The sequence below is a fragment of the Rhineura floridana genome, chromosome 14, assembly GCF_030035675.1.
Source record: "Rhineura floridana isolate rRhiFlo1 chromosome 14, rRhiFlo1.hap2, whole genome shotgun sequence".
Lineage (NCBI taxonomy): Eukaryota > Metazoa > Chordata > Lepidosauria > Squamata > Rhineuridae > Rhineura > Rhineura floridana.
In genome coordinates, this window is record NC_084493.1 from 12481650 (window position 1) to 12488251 (window position 6602).

Genomic DNA, 6602 nt, shown 5'->3' on the forward strand with positions numbered 1-6602 from the left:
TATGTCAAGAGGAAATCCGTACGCTGACGAGTCCATGACTCATTGCTATGTTGGATACAACCCATGGTCTTATACTGTCAGCCACTTGTGCAGCTGCATCCATTTGCTGTGTGTGTTTTAAAAACCTCTTCTTTTTTTACTTTAGTCCACTTTCTTCCACTTTTTGGTTTGTGCTGTTCTCCATGTTTCACCTCCGCTTAAACACCCTCTATATGAGGTGCAGGGGACCTTTGGCTCTCCTGTGCTTTAACTTGGATTCCTGCATTGATCAGGGAGTTGGACTCAATGGCCTTATAGGCCCCCTCCAACTCGACTGTTCTATGATCCTACAAATATATGCAAAATATATCCACATTAAAACTTGAGTCTGGAGAGGCACATTAGGGGGTGACTGTATTCGGATTTAGTTGTCCTGCGGTGCTTCCCCCAGTGCTGGCACTTTATTGCTGTCCAGAGGGACTATAGTGCAACAAAAACGGAACAACATTTGTGCCATAAAAAGTTTCAGTATTTCAGCAGAAAGTTACAGGATATGCACTGACTGGAAATGAAGCAGTATGACAGCTCCAAAACTTTTTCAGGCGCAAGCAGGATTGAAAGCAGGATTGCATATGACCACCCCGATACCATCATGAGCACAAATCAACATGAATGCTCAGTAAAAAGGATGTCTGGAGAGGCCCTTGCTCTGTGCCACATCATAACTGTTTTTTCATCAGCGTCTTTTTTGTGTGAGAAAGCAGAAAGCTTTTAGCTTCTATGCAATGTAGCACTAACACATTCCGTTAGGACAAAGATTTACCCGTGCACAATGGAACATTCTCCCATTTGAGGATGGCACGGAGGACATGGAGGGGACAGGAGGGAGGAAAGTTGTGTGTGCACGCATAAATCCTTGCACTAACAACTTCACTGGATACTGCTAGCAGCAATTTGTGTGTTGTTTTTTTAAAATCCTCATCAAACTTTTTCAGCATTTTAATGCAAATTTCTCCTAATAAACACATTTTTGTAGGCAGTTTTGACTAATATACACATTTCTGCAAGCAATTTCTCATATTATTGTTGTTGTTACAATTTATTACCTGCCCTTCACCCAGAGGTCCCAAGATGGGTAATAATGCATTTTTGTATGTTATTTTCACTCATATATTCATTTTTGTGCACACTTTTGGTTGGTTGGAAATTCGGATAAGTGTGAATTTTGAAGGATGGCTGGTTTTCAGTTCTCATCTTGTTTTGGAAAGTGTGAATCTAATAAATTTCGCTTTACATGCTAACTGAATTCAGTTTATCCCTGATACCAAGATACCACCCTTTGAGATTTTACTCTTTTTTAAAAAGAATCATCTCTCCGGCATAATACTGCATAATATTGCAATCTAAAATTGCCCTGTGAATCCTCCTTCCCAAACAGATATGCAGCGGTTAGCATACCAATATGGAGGTGCTATATGTATTAAGACAGCCATCTTGCGACACTGCATGCTGTGCAATAAATATTGTGCATCAATTATAGCAAAGACTTACATAGTCATCTCTGGCATCCTTGGCAGCCGTAATGCTTAAAACCAGCACTAAAGGCACAATTGTAGTAAACCACGATAATGAGGACACATCTGGAATCAACTGGAAGAGAAAGATCAAAGGGCAAGTTTTGTGGAGAAGTACCATTAAGAAAGCCTCCTACAGTTTCATGGGGTTGTATTCAACTAAATCCTACTCAGAGCAGACTACTTGAAATTAAAGAACTTAAGTTTGTCATGTCCACTAGCTTCAATGAGTCTATTCTAAGTAGGAATAGCATTGAGTATCACCCACAGCAAATGGAGGACTTTGCCTATAGGGAGAATTGCAGCAGTAGGTCTGGCTTGTATGGCAACTACATGCTGAAAGTCCCTCTTTTACACAACTTTTAAAGGTGCAAGAGGCCTGTCCTTTTTTTGCATCTGGCCAGCCTAGCCATGATTTTTTGCAGTCCCCTACTGTAGAGGTAACCAACTCCCATCATCCCAAAGATGGGTGTATTTCGATTTGTGTACTGTTTCAAACAGTGTGGATTAGGGAAGTCTGCCTTTAAATGCAAACTGAATTAAATTTCTTCCGACCCTAACAGAGATGCATTGAATCATATGCACTGTTGTCTCTTTTGTAACAATTCTAATTTAATGTGTGTTTAAACTTTTTTTAAAAAATATGGAAGATAACCTGTAAAATTAGGAGGAACACGAAGTAGGCATTTGCAACCCGCTTAAATTGCTCAAACAAGTTAATAGGCAAAAAGGTCATAACGTTGTACTTGGATGTTCGGATGCGATTGTTCTGAAAAATAAGCAGGGGTGGGGGAGATTTAGAACAAGTTAGCATGAGGGAATAAAAATGTCTATATTAAATAGAAAAGCCAGAAAATAGACCTGCATGCCAAAATGTGACAATTGACCAACTGCTATATCTTACTGATTAACATAACAACAGAAATAATGCAATTCTTGTTTAATTTATATAGTATTTTATGTATAAAAAGCGAACGCACTGCACAATATAAAAATTAAAAATTATTATTGTTTAATAACAACAATAACAACAACAAATCTATAAGATACCTTAACAGCTAAGCAGAAATCATAATCAAAGGTCAAGAGTTTTTTCCTAAATGCAGCGTGGGGTGGTGGTGTCAAGAGTGCAACGAGGTAGGGAAGGGTTAAATCTCCCCTCCCTCTATGCTCTGTGATTCTGATAAAAATAGTCCCCTGCAACTGTAATTAAACAAAGAGAAAATGATGATGTGGTTGCAAGTCATTTAATTAGTGTTAAGTGTAGCTAGGACCTTTTTTTAAAAACAACCTTCTATTAGAACAAAGGTGCAGAACCAGAGGCCTTCCAGATATTACAAGTCCCATCAGCCCCAGCCAGCACAGTCAGCATCAAAGATGATGGGAGTTGTAGCCCGACACCTAGAGGGACACAGATTCCTTGTCCTTCATTTAGAGCAGTGATTCTCAAACGGTGCACCCAGGCACACTGGTGCGCCCTAAAAGGTGGCTAGGTGTGCCTCAAATATTATGAAAGTATATTTTAAAAATGAGAAGAAACCCATTTGTATAGGGTAAGTAATAGTTTTCTATAGTTTATTTCTAGTCATAGTTTAAAATATATTAATATATTTTTAATTTTGTATACAAAGTGCACCAGAAATTTCTTTATATGTTTTACAGTGCGCCGTGAACCAAAAAAGTTTGAGAACCACTGATTTAGAAGATGTACTTGAAAGGGAGCAAGCAATGCTTGATGAACTATTTCAGCTAGAGAGGTGACTGAGTCAGATTTTAAGTTAGGGCGGAGCTTTGGTGTCCTTGCCCCGCCTGTGTAACTAGCAAAGCTGGAATCAATGATCATGGGCGACTACAGGAATTTTTTGGGGGGGGAGTATAACACAGAAAGAGATGAGGAGGCTAATTTCTCACCAAAAACTGAGGTGAATAACACCTGTACATTTTGCCTCATATCTCAGGTTCTACAAATGCTAGAAACTTACTGTTTAAAAAAAAAGAAAGAAGGAAAGCTGGGGATCTGGGAATGTTTCCCTTGGCCCTCCTAGCCAGGACCGGTTCTAAAGGGCGGCCAGGTGGGGCACTGGCCTGAGGGCCCCTGGAGCTACCGGGACCCCTGAGGGGCCCCTCCGCTCACCTTCCGTGATCTACAGCAGCAGCTGCAGATCACAGGACAGGAGCTTCCACCTGCCCGCCATTCCCTCGCCCCACCTACCTGTCTCCTGCCTTTTAGCACTGCCCTTAATGAAGATGGCGGCTGAGGTTTCCCTAAGGCGCTGAAGCCCCTGCCGCCATCTTGGTTGATGGCAGAGATGCACATGCATAGCACACATGCGTGCCATCAACCAAGATGGCGGCAGAAGCTTCATCCCCTTAGGGAAACCGTGGCCGCCATCTTGGTTAATGGCAATGCTAAAAGACAGGCGACAGGTAGGTGGGGGGCGTGGGGGGCCACACACGTGCGCACACACACACACACACACAAGGGCCCAGGGAAAGCTGATGCCCAAGGGCCCCGGCATGCCTGGGGCCGGCCCTGCTCCTAGCTCTTGTGGATCTATTAGCAGGGCTTTTTTTGACAGTAGTCACCAGCACAGAGGACTGGGACCTCCCTTTTTTTGCTGCCCATGCCAGCCATTTTGTGCTGGCACTAGAGATAGGCAACAATTTCTATTCAGTTCACATTTCAAGCAGAATTTATCAAATCTGCACCTTCTGAATCAATATGCAAACCGAAATACAGCCATCCCTAGAAATTCGAATTTATTAGATGCAGTTCGCCAACTAAACAATATTTACAAATATGCATATATTAGGTGAAAGGGTGCGTGAAGGTGAATATATGAATAAAAATAACACGCAAAATGCATTAGATTACAAGTAATGGCTTGCAAAAATGTGTATGTTTGTCAAAACTGCCTACAAAAGTGTGTTTATTAGGATAAATTCGCACTAAAATGCTGGAGAATTTTCATGAGAATTTATTTTAAAAAAATGTGAATTGTTGCAGAAATGTAGAGAACTAAACTTAAGATTGGAAAAATGAGAATCTGAGAGAAGCGAAATTGACAGAACTTTCCATCCCTCCCTGACAGCCACAGTACTTTTATCAAGCTATGAGTACTGGCACCTCTCTCTTTTTTTTAACCAAAAAAGTGCTATTAGTATAAGGTTATGAAGATTCAAAGGAACCAGTATTTATCTTCATTTTCTACTTCATCTTTTCTTATCTATTTCTTTTTTAGAAATGACCAAGCTCCTTCTTAAATCCCATATGCTCAACTGCACAAAAACTTATTTCACACTGCACAATTTTTTGACACAGCAAATTTGTCCAGCTGCACGTTAGAATAAACCCTGACAATGTGAAAGAGATTAACTGAATCACATGATCAAAGAAACAAGGGGGCATCAAGTGTTCCCACATTTCCTTTAAGTCAGCCTTTCCCAACTAGTGGGCCACCAGATGTTGGACCACAATTCCCATATTTCCTGACCATTGGCAATGCTGGCTGAGGCTGATGGGAGTTGTGGTCCAACAACATCAGGTGGCCCACTAGTTGGGAAAGGCTGCTTTAAGTACTAAAGTCATTGTTTCTCATTTATAGATTGTGATCAGCTCTACTAAGGTTATTAATATTGAAAATAAACTCTCTGTATTAATATACATCAATTAAATCAGCCAGGAGAGTCATTTCCAGTTGTTTAAATCTACGGAGAGCATTGCTGTTCCTGTCTCAGGAGTCTAATTTCAATCCACTGCATCACTGCCAATGGCACCGAAGTTCATAATTACTCTATACGCTATATATAGTTTAATGTATGTTGTTGTTATATGCGTTCAAGTCGATTACGACTTACGGCGACCCTATGATTTTTTATATATATATATTCATGGTAAGAGGTATTCAGAGGTGGTTTACCATTGCCTTCCTCTAAGCCTATAGCACCCGGAATTCCCAGGCGGTCTCCCATTCAAGTACTAACCAGGCCTGACCCTGCTTAGCTTCCAAGATCAGACAAGATTGGGTGTGTTCAGGGTAGTACAGCCATAGTTTAATGTATTTATATGCATATATAGCCTTTTTGTCTCTTGTATAGTTTGAGATCCCCAAACCGGCTGACATCAGAGATTTAGCATATTATGCATGGAGGAGAGAAAGTTGACAGAAAGGATTCCCCCCCACCCTCATAACACAAACCTGGGATCATCTAATGATGTTGACTGGTAGGAGATTGGCTGCCTGCATGCCAAATTTAAAGCACATTTCCCCTCTCCCAAAGAATCCTAGCCACTGTAATTTGTTAAGGGTGCTGGGAATTGTAGCTCTGCGATGGGTGAACTACAGTTCCCAGGAATCTTTGGGTGGGGGAAATGTGTTTTAAATGTGTACACAGCCATAGATAAACTATGGAATTTGCTTCCACAAAATGTGGCGACAGCACTCATCGCTAACTTGGACGGCTTTAAAAGGGTATTAGGCAGATTTATATGAAATATAAGGCTATCGATGGCTATGAGCCGTAGTGGCTATATGGCACCTCCAGGATCAGAAGCAGCAAGACTCTGAGCACCACCCATTGGGGAAGAACAGCAGGAAAGATCTCTTGCTTCCCTTTTTCCTTCCCAAAGATACCCGGTTAGCCCCTGTGACAAACAGGATGCTGAACTACATAGGCTTTTGGTGTGATCCAGCAGGGCTGCTCTTACGTTATCTTGACAGAATTTAAAAAACAAACATGAACATTCAAACATTAAATTTGCCCTGTTTGTAACATCTAGCTGTATTATAAATCCTGCACTATTTCCCCCAGAATTTTTTCCCAACCTTGGAAAGTGAAATGTGATTCTGTGCATGCAAAGTCAACATTCCCACAGACCTTGTGTCCAAACTCAGTTGTTTTGTAGTCATGTGTACACGTGCACAAGTTCTTTAACTCTCTTATTGTTCTCTCTTATTGTTAACTCAGTAACTCTCATGAAACTCTTAACTAGTTGCAATGAATTACATTACTTCGAGACCCTGACCAAGTAGCCTCTTGTTTAGTTAG

General features: G+C 41.0%; 1 pseudogene; it reads right to left on the reverse strand.

Annotated features, from left to right (window-relative positions):
• Positions 1–5488: 5488 nt before the first annotated feature.
• On the reverse strand, positions 5489–5607 carry LOC133370141 (5S ribosomal RNA; annotated as a pseudogene).
• Between the last annotated feature and the right edge of the window lie 995 nt (positions 5608–6602).